Here is a 14,062-nt window from a genome sequence, read left to right as displayed (position 1 = left end):
TCTGCCAGTTACAAACACTGGGGATTCCCCTTCAGTTTGTGGCATCTGGGAATCAGGGAAACATCCAAAAATAGAACTGACAATTAATATAACCACGGCAGGTATTCACATGGTATTGACATTCGGTAGGCAGTGATGTGTATCGACCGCGTGGCCTAATGGATAAGGCGTCTGACTTTGCTTGATATGACAGTGATGGTATCAGAAGATTGCAGGTTCGAGTCCTGTTGCGGTCGTTTTATGCAGAAATCTGGTCCAAGTTCCAAAACAAAACGGGATGTCCTTCTACAGCTGAAAGCTCTGCATTTTCTTGCTAACATTGCAGGGATCTTTCTCAGAATGTATTTCCTTGTTGTTTTGTTCATTCAATTTTCTAATCTCATTATTTTAATCTCGTCCCAAGAAATCAATCTTTTCTTTGCGATCTTAATAAATTGTTGATGCTCCCGAATGGAGCAACAGGCTTTGATGCAATCTGTTCAACAGAATTCTGTGGAGGGAATTCTAATCTCCTCAGGAAGGGGTTTAATAATGAGCTGAATGAACTGTTTCTGTTTTCAGGGATGAAAGGTGATGTCACTGGGCTGGTAATCCGGAGACCCGCACTAGTATTTGGGAACACGGAGTAAATCCCACTGCGGCAGCTGGTGGAATTTCAATTCATTGATGAAGTCAATCTGAAATTGAAAGCTAGTCTCAGTAATGGTGGCCTTGGAACTACTGTCAACTGGAGTAAAATATGATCTGGTTCATCGGTGCACATTAGATGAAGCCGTTTGCCCTCCTTACCTGGTCTGGCTGACATCTGACACCAGACCCAGAGCAATGAGGGTGACTCTTAACTGCCCTCTGAAATGGCCGAACAAGGCACTTTCATTTGAAGGGCAATTAGAGGAGGGCAACAAATGCTGGTCCTGCAGGCGACACCCACAGCCCATAAAAAAGGACTATTAAGGAGAAAGAGAATGCTCTGCCGGTAACAAATGCTGACATTTGATGGCATGTTTTGTCATTTGAGCGTCTGGCCGAATGGCTGAGGCGTCTGATCGTTCTAATAATAACGGAAATAGTATCAGAAGATTGCAGGCTCGAGTCCGATCGTTTTTCTGTAGAAATTTGGTCGAAGCTCCAGAAAAACGAGATGGCCGAGTGACGGATTGAGAATCTGGATCCTTTTCTCCAAAAACAACAAGGCTGAGGGTGGCCTGATGTTGGGCTTTCAATTAATGAAAGATTTTGTGAAAAATCATTTCGATAAACTGGATCAGAGAAGGGCGGATAGGAATGTATCTCACTCTTTCATACATGCCATTGATAGTTGATGGTTTTAGCACAATGATGTAGATGTGACCAGTGTATCAGCGAATCCTCAGAGTGTGAGAAACATCCTATCAGTAATGTTTCCCCAACATCCTCCAGATTGAAGGGAGGCAGCATTCATGCTGATGACTGGGAGAGTTTGTTACAAATCGTTGAAGATGGTCAAAACCTGTCCCCCAATCGGCAGCAGGCTTTTATGAGGCAGAATGGAGGCAGAGAAGACAGTAACAGAGAAGAAAGCTCTGTGGGCTGAGAATGGTCCTGTTCACTCAAATGAAGACCCATAGCAGAAACTAATGGTCCTGAATGGATGTCATCCTCGAATCGAGGGACCGACAACAAAAAACAAAGAACAAGGAACAACACAGCACCGGAAACAGGCCCTTCGGCCCTGCAAAAGCCCGCGCCGCCCATTTTAACACTCAGTGAGTGCCTCATTCCAATCCTTCTTCTACCTACGACTTTTGTCTACATCTCCTGGACTCCACAATAAAGGGGTGCAAATTTTGGGAATGATATGTGCGCCAGATTAAGGGAGATCCAATTTAGGGACGATTTATTAACACCAATCAGCCAAAAAGCACGTTTTTGGGGTGTGGGAGGAAACCGGAGCCCCCGGAGAAAACCCACGCAAACACGGGGATAATGTGCAAACTCTCACAGACATTGACCCAAGCCGCCCTGATAACTGTCCCTGGCCAACAAACTGGTATATTGTAGACGGCGCGGTTGCACAGTGATTCGCACTGCTGCTTCATATCTCCAGGGACATTGGCTCGATTCCCGGCTGAGGTCAATGTCTGTGTGGAGTTTGCACATTCTCCTCGTATCTGCGTGGGTTTCCTCCGGGTACTCCGGTTTCGTCCCATAGTCCAAAGATGTGCGGGTTAGGTGTGCACTCAGTCACTAAACAACATCCTGCCTTCATGTCGAGTGGATCAGAGAGGGTAGAGGGACAGATAGAGACAGAGTGAGTCAGGACAGTGAGATACAGACGGCCAGATAATGTCTCCGTGATAAAAATCCTTATAAGTTCCGGCTTTATCCCGAACGTTCCTCCTGGAGAAACAGAAGCTGCAGCCTTAGCTCTCACTGATATTGTAGCAGAGACACATTATTAATCCCACACTCAGGAACAGTGCTGCATTCTGACAGCAAAGATGGGGAGAGGCAATAGAAACAGAATGGTCCCGTTCTAAACAGTGTGCAGGCTCAGAGGGAACTGAGGTTCAGAGAGATATTTGAATGTGGGAGGAAATTTTGAAAGAGTCGTTAGGGAAACGGACGGGATTCTTGATTTCATAAATGGAGACACTGTGTATGCAGAGAATCCCTGCATTGCAGAAGGAAACCAGTCAGCCCAAGGAGTCAGAACCGATTCTCTGAAAGAACATATTTCGCGCAATTTTACCATGGCTAATCCCCCGAACCTCCACATCCTGGGAACCTAAGGACCAATTTAGCATGGCCAATGCACCTAGCCAGTCTTTGGAGTGAGGGAGGAAACTGGAGCACCCCGAGGAAACCCACGCAGACACGAGGAGGACGTGTAAACTCCATGCAGTCACCCAAGGCTCGAATCAAACATGGGCAGCAGTGCGAATTACTGTACCACTTTACCGCGCTCTTTAATATATCAAATCAGAGAAGATATGCTTCATTTTTATATTTTATCTTCCATTAATTACTAGTAGCTGATTCAGTGCCATAAAGTGAGGATTGGAGGTAAGATATGCAGGCACGGGGTAGCTGACATGTTCTCTAACTTCCAACTCAAATCTTGAATTTAATGAAACAGTGCCTTGAAATCTAACTTTGGGGCTCAGCAGGGGGATTAGTGGGAACTTTGTGATTGGAAAATCGTTTTATTTTGCACAAGAGAGACTCGGAGATCTCACAGACACCAAACACAGTTGGATAAGTTTGACTCGGCACGGTAACACAATGGTTAGCATTGCTGCTTCACAGTTCCTGGGACCTGGATTCGATTCGTGGGTTGGGTCACTACCTGTGTGGAGTTTGCATGTTCTCCCAATGTTTGCATGGGTTTTCTCCCACAGTCCAAAGAACATCCTTCCTCAGATAAGAAGACAAAACTGCAGCTGTGGCCTCACCAAGACCCTGTATAATTACATCAAGACATCCCTGCTCCTGTACTCGAAGCCTCTCGCTATGAAGGCCACCATGCCATTTGCATTTTTTACTGCCTGATACAGCGGCATCTTTCCCTTCAGTGACTGGTGCATGAGGACACTCTGTTCTGGTTGCACATTCTCTTCTCCTAACTTATGACCATTCACACCATAATCTGTCTTCCCGTGTTTGCTAACGAATTGGATCACTTCACATTTATTCAAAATATACTGCATCTGCCAATCATTGAGCCATTCGCTCAACTTGGCCAAATCAGGCTGCAGGATATGGTGTAAGGTGACTCTGAGATAAAGGGATGGCGAGAGAAACGAGGTGACTGCAGTCTGACTCTGACTCTTCAAACCAGTCATTGCGGCCTTGTTGAAAGTGAATGTGCCTGAGAACAGGAGAAAAGCAGATCATGGGCCAGGGATTTATTTTCTGTCAAAAGTGAAATAAACTTGTCATCAGCCAGTGTCTGGCTGAGAACTGGCGAGGGGAGGGGAGAGGGAGGGGAGGGGAGGGGGGGGGAGAGGGGGTCTGCTTAAATAACATTCACATAAATATTTTCATGATCCATCTGTGTCTAATGGAAAATCTAGTTTGAAATTGTTGTCAGTGGAAAATTTGTTTAAATGAAAAAAAGGTGCCTGAAAACTAATCAATGAATTCTCAGTCAGAAACAATAGTAAAAAGGTGACTTCAAACTGTCCCGAAAAACGAGAGAAGCCAAGTTCAGTTTACAAACTGTCCGATGGACAGACCTGATGTCCGGTAACATCAGCAACGGAGGTAGTTCCGTAATTATAAGTGATTAAAATAACGGTTGTTGATCTTCCTGAGCGATGGTGGTATAGTGGTGAGTATAGCTACTTCCCAAGCAGTTGACCCGCGTTCTATTCCCAGCCATCGCATTGGTAATTTATTTATAACTTTATCCACTTCCTCCTGTGTTTTCAACCGAGTGGACAAAAACAGGGTGAACGCAACTTTTGACTATAATGAAAGACAATAGAGATTTTTCTTTTTCCTTTTTTTATAAAGAACAAAGAACAAAAACAACCCGGGAAACAGGCCCTTCGGCCCAACGAGCCCGCGCCGCCATCGCAACACCACCAGTCCCCCTCTCCACCCATGACCCCTCTCTATTGTTTTATGGCCATCCACCTTGAGGGAAACTAATTTAGGGACAATTTATTCCTGCCAATCAGCCTAACAGCACATCTTTGGGGTGTGGGAGGAAACCGGAGCACCCGGAGGAAACCCATGCAAGCACGGGGAGAATGCGCAAACTCCCACAGACACCGGCCCAAATCCATGTATCTGCACAGCAATCAGTGATAGTCACTGAGATGTCGTCTTGCCCAGTTTCTGGTCCGGTTTAGGCACACACTAACGACATGAAGCACGAGGCCAATCTCGAACAACCAAGAGCAGCCCCAGTATGACCCATCGCGTGTATGCCCCTCGTTGGACACAAGGCGGACCGACTTAAAACCTGTGAATGAAAAGAAAAAAAAATGTTTTTGTACCATATCCATTTACCTTACCAGGGACGCCCCAATGCTAATGACCCTTGTTTAAAACAATCTCCTATATCCACCCATCTCCAACCCACTCATGTGCCTGTCTAAGTTACTCTTAAATGACTCTAGCGTGTTTGCCTCCACCACCTTACTTGGCAGAGCATTCCATACCCCCACTACCCTCTGTGTGAAAAACCTCCCTCTATTATCTGTGTTATACCTCTCCTCCCTCAATGGCCCCTGGTCCTATGCGTCTCTATTATAGGAAATAGCTTACCACTGTTTACTCTATCTATACCCTTCATAATCTTATATACCTCTATGAGATCCCCCCTCAGTTGGCGTCTTTCAAGGGAAAAGAGCCCCAATTTATTCAAACTTTCCTTATACCCCAGTCCTTCCATACCAGGCAACATCCTGGTAAACCTCCTCTGCACTCACTCCAGAGTATTCTGACGTGGAGTCTCTCCACAGTCTCCACGTCCTTCCGGTAGTAAGGCGACCAGAACTGGACGCATTACTCTAAATGCGGCCTAACCAACGTTCCGTACAACTGCAACATTAGACTCCAGCTCTTATATTCTATACCCCTTCATATAAAGACTAACATACCATAGGCTTTCTTCACCACACTCTCCACTTGCACTGCCACCTTCAAAGACATGTGCACTTCCACCCCCAGGTCTCGTTGCGATTCTACACTCCTTACGGCCTTACCCTTTATCATATAACTCCCCCCTACATTATTCAGGCCAAAATGCATCACTTCACATTTACCTCGATTAAACTCCATGTATCTGCCCGATACACCAGCCTGTCAATATCCCGCTCCTCACTGCCCGCCAATCCAGCCATCTTGGTGTCATCAGCAAATTTGCTGATCACACCACCTCCTCCCTCTTCCAAATCATTTATATACACTACAAAGAGAAGAGGTCCCAGTACTGAGCCCTGCGACACACCACTAGTGACAGACCTCCAGCTAGAAAATGACCCTTCCACTACTACTCTCTGACCCCTCTTTGCAAGCCAGTTCTCTACCCATCTAGATACCTGGCCACGTCTCCCATGAGCTTTAATCTTCTCTACCAACCTACAATGAGGGACTTTGTCAAATGCCTTACTGAAATCCATCTCGACGACATCAACGGCTCGTCCTTTGTCGACCGTTTTTGTCACCTCCTCAAAAAATTCTACCAGATTTGTAAGGCAAGACTTCCCCTTTACAAAGCCATGCTGCGTATCCCTAATCAGATCACAACGCTCTAAGTGCTCATACATCCTATCCCTAAGAATCCTCTCCATCAACTTGCCCACCACTGACGTTAAACTCACTGGCCTATAGTTACCCGGGCTATCCCTCCTACCCTTTTTAAACAACGGTACCACGTTCGCTATCCTCCAGTCCTCTGGGACCTCACCTGTGTCCAAAGAAGAGACAAAGATTCGCGTCAGAGGCCCAGCAATCTCATCCCTCGCCTCCCTAAGCAGCCTAGGATAAATGCAATCAGGCCCCGGAGATTTATCGGTTTTAATGCTACCTAAAAGCCCTAACACTTCTTCCCTCGTAATCGATAGATCTTTCAATTGGTTTACCGCTCCCTCGATGACCGGGCCAGACATCAACCCCCTCCCCTTCATGAATACTGACGCAAAGTATTCATTCAGGATCTCCCCCATTCCCCCTGGCTCTCAGCACAATTCCCCTCATCTGTCCCTGAGGGGACCTATTCCCTAATTCGTTTCTAATGAAACATTACTGAGCGACAAAAACATGTCTTTGGCCTAGTAAGTGAGTTCTCCGTCAGAGACAAAGATACAAAAGTAGAGGAACAAATTTCAGCTCACACACTGAGCTCTGTACAATAACGGTGCCTGATGAAGTTAGTATGAACGCTACTGAGGTAATTCTATCAGCACAGTAAGTTGCGGAGCTGCGATGGCCGAGTGGTTAAGGCGTTGGATTAGAAATCCAGTGGGGTTTCCCCGCGCAGGTTCGAGTCCTGCTCGCAGCGATTATCTTGGAATGTGTTTGCTTCCGGCTGCCCCAGAGCCGGAACTCCTCCTGGTATTTTGGTGCCAAGTATGTGGATCACCATCATGCTTTCAGCTCCATGGCTCCGAGCCGAGTGCAGGAAGGTGAGCTTGAAGAGGACACCTGGGTGCCCTCGGGCTGGCATGGACAAGATAAGCCGAATGATTCCGTGCTGTTCCCTTTCTCTGATTCCATGAGGGAATCGATAGTAGTCATGATGTGGGTAAGCTTGCGAGTATATTATCAAATAAATAGGTTGGACTAAAACCTGGTGTTGTCAGACTTTTTACTGTTTTTCCATGAGGGAAATCAGAATGTGAGCAGATTGAAAAACAACAGCATCAGGAGCGCAAGGACAAAACAAGGTCTCATTTCAGAGGAAGATTCTTATGGAATGACACACAGAACATAAGAAATAAATTTCATCAGAATACACTGAATGATCATTTCAAAATGCTGCTTGGATGATATGACGTCGTGTTCATTCAAACACATTGCTGCAAGCTGGTCATTATTGGGCGTTAGGAACTCCTGGTTATAGCAGATTGGGAATGGAAGGAGCAGCTTCACATCTGCACATTGACAGGTCAAACTGTGTCTCAGATTGACAGCTCCCAGGACAGGTTTTCCTCTCCTCTCGCTCTGTGCTGTGGATTCTCGGGGATTAGTTGGAGTTTCCCAGCTCAGTAAGTGTGAAAGCCTCTGAGGCCGGCGATGCTCACAGTGTCTGTTCCTCAGATTCAGGGGGCTGCAGCCAATCAGAGCTGTGCCTGGGTTAACCCAGAGCTGGTTGAAATGGTGATATTGTTCACAAGCTGAATTCTATTTAATCAGATGTAGATACAGATTGTGTGCACTCAGTCACTAAACAACAAGATCCCACCTTCATATAGAGTTGATGAGAGGGGATGGAGGGATAGAGTGAGTTAGAGCAGTGAGACACAGACCGCCAGGCAATGCCTCAGTGACAGAAATCCTTGTAAATTCCGGCTTTATCCAGAGAGATTCTCTTGGAGAAACAGAAGCTGCAGTCTCAGCTCTCAGAAAAACATCAGGTAAGGCGATAAAGGAGCAGCGCTCCGAAAGCTACTGGTTTTGCTAACAAATATATCTGTTGGACTTTAACCTGGTGTTGTGAGACTTCTTATCACGAGGGCAGAATCAGTGGAGTTGAGATATCTCAGAGGATTGTTCGGCTGGAGATGACGAAAGGCAAGAAGAGCTGAGGACATGGAGGGATTTGGAAACACGGATAAGAATATTAAAACTGAGACATTGCTTAACCACGAGTCAGTGTTTGTCACTGAGCACAGGGTTGATGCATTTATATATTTGGAGTAAATTCTGTTTTAATGATGAGAAATCAGTTAGCAGCTTCCTGGACACAGCAGCAAAATAAATCGGATCAGAAGTGGATCACATGGTCCTTCAAGCCTGCTGCTCCATTCAATAGGGTTATACTATAGACTCATAAACCACAGAATCTTTACAATGCAGTAACAGCCCATTTGGTGTTATTGAAACAACATTCTATCTAATCCCGCTCCCCCGCCTCACAGCCCCGAGACCTGACTTTGGTTCTGACTTTTGCTGATTTTGCACATTCTCCCCCGTGGGTTTCCTCTGGGTTCCCTGGTTTGCTCCCTGGTTGAAACATGTGCAGGTGAGGTGGATTGGCCATGTTAAATGTTGCTTTAGTTTCCAAAGATATGTACATTAGGCACTGAATCGCTGCAGTTTTGATACTTATCTTGAATATTTTCCCCTGGTTCTTGATGAACTCTTGACTGGAATATGAAAACCTCTATCTACCCTACAGTGCAGAATGTGGCCATTCGGCCCATTGCGTGTGCATTGATTCTCTGACCTATCCACACAACCTCACATATTTACCCTGTTAATCCTCCTAATCTAAACATACTGGGAGACATTCGGGGAAATTTAGCATGGTAAGTCCATTTCCCCTATCAATGGAGTGTGGAGGGAACCAGAGCACCCGGAGGAAAGCCAAGTGGGCGTAGAGAAAATGTGGAAAATACACACAGTCACTGAAGGCCAGAATTGAACCCGGCCCTTTTACTTTTCATTGTCTCTCTATAATCTTCCTACCAGAATGAATCACTTCACAATTCTCAGCTTTGAATTTCAGCTGCAACTTGTCCACTCATTCCGTCAACTTGTCTCTTTCCTTTTTACAGTTTTACACTATCCTCCTCAGAGTTCATAATGCTCCCAACTTTCACATCATCCACAAATTCTGAAATTGTGCCCTGCACACCATGATCTCGGTCACTAATATATCCTGGTGCATGTTCACAGTATCTACAGCTTGTGTGCAGATCAATGTGATTTACTGCAGTTTGAGGGTGAAAACAGAAAAGCGGAGCCAATGCAAATGCTTGTATATTCCACGGAAATGTTGCAGAATTGTTGTCAAGTCGTTTTGTTATCATCGTTAACAGAAAATAGCACAGAATGGTTTCGATGCATCAACCGCTGAATGATCAGTCCAGCACACTTCCGCGGCGTCACTTTGCTCTGGTAAATCCAGCTCCCCGCTGCTGCCTATCAATGTAGCCATTCAGATATTCACTTCCACATTGTTGTTTAACTCCAGCACGAGTGTGAGGGAGCTTCAGTCTGGCCACACAATTCCACTGCAGAACACCAAGAATGCAATGGACAGAAAAGACACGCACAAAAGCAGCAAAAGCGACTGTTTGTAAATGAGTGACGACAGACAAAGGTTCCGGGAAACCAGCAGGACCCGGAATTGATCACTCACATGTTAAATTAGTTTCCTGTTGCAAATATATTCTTGTAAGCATATTTCCTGCTGTACAGCTGTCCTGCTTTGAACTATTGCTCAAAGGTGTTCACTGTTGTTGTGTAAAGTGTTTCACTGTTTGTAAATATATTTCCTGCTGTGCTCTGTGATATAGAGGGTTACAGCATGGAAACAGGCCCTTCGGCCCAAAGTGTTCATGCTGCCCATTGTCTTTTTACCTCGGAGTTATTCCCAATTATCCGTGTTTTGCCAATATCTCTCCAGACCAATCTTACCCAGGTAACTGTCTCAAATGTTGGTGAGTGTTTTTTTTCTTTCTGCTGTTGTGAAATATGCTGCCCTGTTGTTGTGTTTCCGGCTCTGGAAATATTTTTTCTTCTTTTCTGTTCACATATCGCCTTCCCTTGCAAACGTGTTCCCTGTTGTGTAAAAAAAGATTCTCCGTGAGGACTTTTTTTGTCTGTAAATTGTTGCATGTTGTGTTGAGATGTTCCCCTTTCTTGTGTAAGTTGACCGCGTGGCCTAATGGATAAGGCGTCTGACTTCGGTAATCCTGGTGATGATGGTATCAGAAGATTACAGGTTCGAGTCCTATCGCGGTCGTTTTATGCAGAAATCTGGTAAAACTTCCGGCAAACTGAGATTTCCTTCTTCAGCTGAAAGGTCTGCATTTTCTTGCAAACATTGCAGGGCGCTTTCTCAGAATGTATTTCCTTGTTGTTTTGTCCATTACATTTTCTCACCTCATTATTTTAGCCTCCTCCGAAGAAATCTATCTTTTTTGCGTGATCTTAATAAATTACTGATGCCCCCGAATGGAGCAACAGGCTTTGTAGCAAATAGTTTAATAAAATTCTGTGGAGGAAGAGGTTTAATAACGAGCTGAGTGAAGTGTTTCTGATTACAGGGATGAAAGGTGATGTCACTGGGCTGGTGATCCAGAGACCCGCGCTAATCTTTGGGGACACCGGAATTAAAGGAAAACATGGAAAAATTAAAATCTGACTGGGATTCCCAGTCCTGTCAGACTGTATGGTTGCTTTCCGAGTTCTGCAGAGATATTTTCTCTGCAATGAGTTCCCGGGAGGTAAACACTGCTTCGTCTTTCACTCGTTGTCGCCACCTTCATTGCAAGGAATGATCTTTAGGAAAAAAAACATGCAGGGCTCGTCCGGGATTATGAACCCGGGACCTCTCGCATTCTAATACTGTGCCCAAAGCGAGAATCATACCCCTAGACCAACGAGCCACCCACGACAGTCTATCCCCTGAACTTTTCAAAGTGTCCCAAAGTTAGGCATTTTTTTTGACCACTGAGAGATTTATTGAACAATGTTCCATTTCACTGTCTGTTTTGATGAAGTCATGATGTAGAGATGCCGGCGTTGGTTTGGGGTAAACACAGTAAGAAGTCTCACAACACCAGGTTAATGTCCAATCGGTTTATTTGATCGTAAACCCACAAGCTTTCGGGGTTTGCCCATTCATAAGAACATAAGAACATACGAAATCGGAGCAGGAGTAGGCCACCTAGACCCTTGAGCCTGCCCCGCCATTCAATAAGATCGTGTCTCAGTTCCACATTCCCGCCCTCTCCACATAACCCTTAATCCCCTTGCCTATCAAAAACCTATCAACCCGCGTCTTAAATATATTTAGCGAGGCAGCCTCCACCACTTCAACGGGCAGAGAATTCCAGAGATTCACCACCCTTTGAGTGAAGAAGTTCCTCTTCAACTCCGTTCTAAACCGCCCCACTTTATCTTGAGGCTGTGCCCTTTAGTCCTACTGTCCTTTCTGAGTGGGAAGAGCCTCTCCACCTCTATCCTATCCATCCCATTCATCATCTTATACGTCTCAATGAGATCTCCCCTCATTCTTCTAAACTCTAACGGGTACAAGCCTAGTTTATTCAGCCTCTCCTCATAGTTCAACCCCCTCAACTCCGGCATCAGCCTAGTAAACCTCCTCTGCACTCCCTCCAAGGCCAAAATATCCTTGCGTCATCACCCGACGAAGGGGCAAACCCCGGAAGCATGTGAGTTTACGATCAAATAAATTGATTGGACTCTTACCTGGTGTTGTGAGACTTCTTACCCAGTCAAAGAAGACAGAGGATCACAGTGGAAGGATTTGTTTCTGAATAGAGGGCTGTGGCAAGTGGTGTTCCTCAGGGATCAGTGCTGGGACCTTTGCTGTTTGTAATATATAAATTATTTGGTGGAAAATGTAACTGATTTGATTAGTAAGTTTGCAGACAACACAAACGATGGTGGATTTGTGGGTAGTGAAGAGGGCCATCAGAGGATACAGCAGAATATAGATCAGTTGGAGACTCGGGCAGAGAGATGGCCGATGGTATTTAATCCGGACAAATGTGGGTTCATTCATTTTGGAAGGTCTAATACAGATAGGAAATATATAGTGAATGGCAGAACCCATAAGAGTATTGATAGCCAAACGGATCTGAGTGGACAGGTCCACAGGTCTTTGAAATTGGCAATGCTGGTGGAGAAGGTAGTCAAGTAGGCATATAACATTCTTGCATTCGTCGGCTGAGACATTGAGTTCAAAAATTGACAAGTCATGTTGCTGCTTTATAGAACCTTACTGAGGCTGCACTTGGAATTTAGTGTTCAGTTCCGTCCGCCAAACTACCAGAAGAATCTGGAGGCTTTGGAGAGGGTGCAGAAAAGATTTACTCGGATGTTGCCTGCTAAGGATGGCATTAGCTATGAGGAGAGTTTCGAGAAACTTGTTTTGTCCTCACTGGAACGAAGGAGGTTGAGGGGCGACTTGCGAGAAGTCCACAAGATTACGAGAGGCATGGGCAGAGTGGATAGTCAGAAGCTTTTTTTTTCCCCCTGGGTGAAAGAATCAGTCTCTCGGAGGCAAAGGTTTAAGGTGTGAGGGACAAGGTTTAAAGGAGATGTATGAGGGAAGGAGTGGTGGGTGCGTGGAACTCTTTGCCACGGATGTAGTGGAAATGGATACGGTAGTGACTTCTTAGAGGTGTATTGACAAATTCATGAATAAGATGGAAATAGAGGGATCTGGTCCCCGGAATGGAAGGAGGGTTTAGATAAGTCGGGTAGCATGATCGATGCAGGCTTGAAGGGCCGAACGGCCTGCTTCTGTGCTGTAATTTTCTTTGATCTTTGCTCACCCAGAGAAAATCTACGCAAACACGAGGAAACATGGAGACTCCACACAGACACTGAGTCAAACCGGGAATCAAACCCGGGTCCCTGGTGCTGTGAGGCAGCAGCAGCTTCCTATCCACCCTGTCCGTTTCTTATACACCTCAATCAGGTCTCCTCTCAGCCTTCACTGCTCTAAATAAAATAATCTGATCCAATCCAATCTCTCCTCATAGCTCAAATTCTCCATCCCAGTCTACGATCTGGTCCCTGGTAAATGGACACTGCACCCTCCCCAGTGCAATCAAATCCTTACTGTAGTGATTTGACCAGAACTGCACACTGTCCTCCAGCGGTGGCTTCACCAACATGTTGTCCAGCTCGAACTGAACCTTCCTGCTCTTACAATCATGCATTAATATTCCATTCCTCACGCTGCATGAATCTTCACAACTCACAGACTCAAAGGGATTTCCAGTATTGGAAAACATTGGAGGTTTCCTTTGTATTTTCAGGGATTTGGAATCAGTGGATCATCCAAAAATAGAACAGAAAAATATGAAATCACAGCATTTATTGACATTGTGCTAATGTCAGGGTAATATTCAAGGTGTTGACTGCGTGGCGTCGCCACGTCAAAGGTGAGCCAAAATGCTGTTGAATTGAACGAACTTTGATCTCAGGTCACGAAAAGTGTCGGTGCAAATGTGAAGATTTCCATTTTCGAAAGTTTCTATTCTTGACAGCCTTTTATTTTTGCCGTTTTCAAAGTTAAAGAACGGCACAAGTACAATTTTACATAATAAAATTGCGATGAACTCCCCGTCGGGGAATTGAACCCCGGTCTCCCGCGTGACAGGCGGGGATACTAACCACTATACTAACGAGGAACTGCTTCTGCAGCGAATGAAACGCATTGTACACTTGCCACTTACACTTCCGGAGCAACAACTTCGTTCTGACAAGATCAGTTATTTTCCCCAATACAGAGAACCATTTAATGCAGCAAACAGCAACTTTAACTAACTCATTAAGACTTTTTAATTTTGGAGGAAAGACGGGGTGTCTTCAAGTCTGAACATGCTGGACAATCTCAGCTGGTCTCTCTCCACAGATGATG

General features: G+C 45.3%; 4 non-coding genes across 4 annotated transcripts; 3 read left to right on the top strand and 1 right to left on the bottom strand.

Annotated features, from left to right (window-relative positions):
• The first annotated feature begins 144 nt into the window (after window positions 1-144).
• trnaq-uug (transfer RNA glutamine (anticodon UUG)) lies at window positions 145-236 on the top strand. Its single transcript is given in 2 exon segments — window positions 145-181; window positions 201-236. It is a non-coding gene; the product is annotated as a tRNA-Gln (tRNA).
• A 6,676-nt stretch (window positions 237-6,912) lies between these two features.
• trnas-aga (transfer RNA serine (anticodon AGA)) lies at window positions 6,913-6,994 on the top strand. The gene has a single exon. It is a non-coding gene; the product is annotated as a tRNA-Ser (tRNA).
• A 3,319-nt stretch (window positions 6,995-10,313) lies between these two features.
• On the top strand, window positions 10,314-10,405 carry trnar-ucg (transfer RNA arginine (anticodon UCG)). The gene is given in 2 exon segments: window positions 10,314-10,350; window positions 10,370-10,405. It is a non-coding gene; the product is annotated as a tRNA-Arg (tRNA).
• A 3,355-nt stretch (window positions 10,406-13,760) lies between these two features.
• On the bottom strand, window positions 13,761-13,832 carry trnad-guc (transfer RNA aspartic acid (anticodon GUC)). The gene has a single exon. It is a non-coding gene; the product is annotated as a tRNA-Asp (tRNA).
• Between the last annotated feature and the right edge of the window lie 230 nt (window positions 13,833-14,062).

This window comes from Carcharhinus amblyrhynchos, unplaced genomic scaffold, assembly GCF_965287045.1.
Source record: "Carcharhinus amblyrhynchos unplaced genomic scaffold, sCarAmb.v2.hapA scaffold_42, whole genome shotgun sequence".
Lineage (NCBI taxonomy): Eukaryota > Metazoa > Chordata > Chondrichthyes > Carcharhiniformes > Carcharhinidae > Carcharhinus > Carcharhinus amblyrhynchos.
The sequence above is the reverse complement of the archived record's forward strand: the minus strand, read 5'-3'. Positions and strand labels throughout refer to the sequence as shown.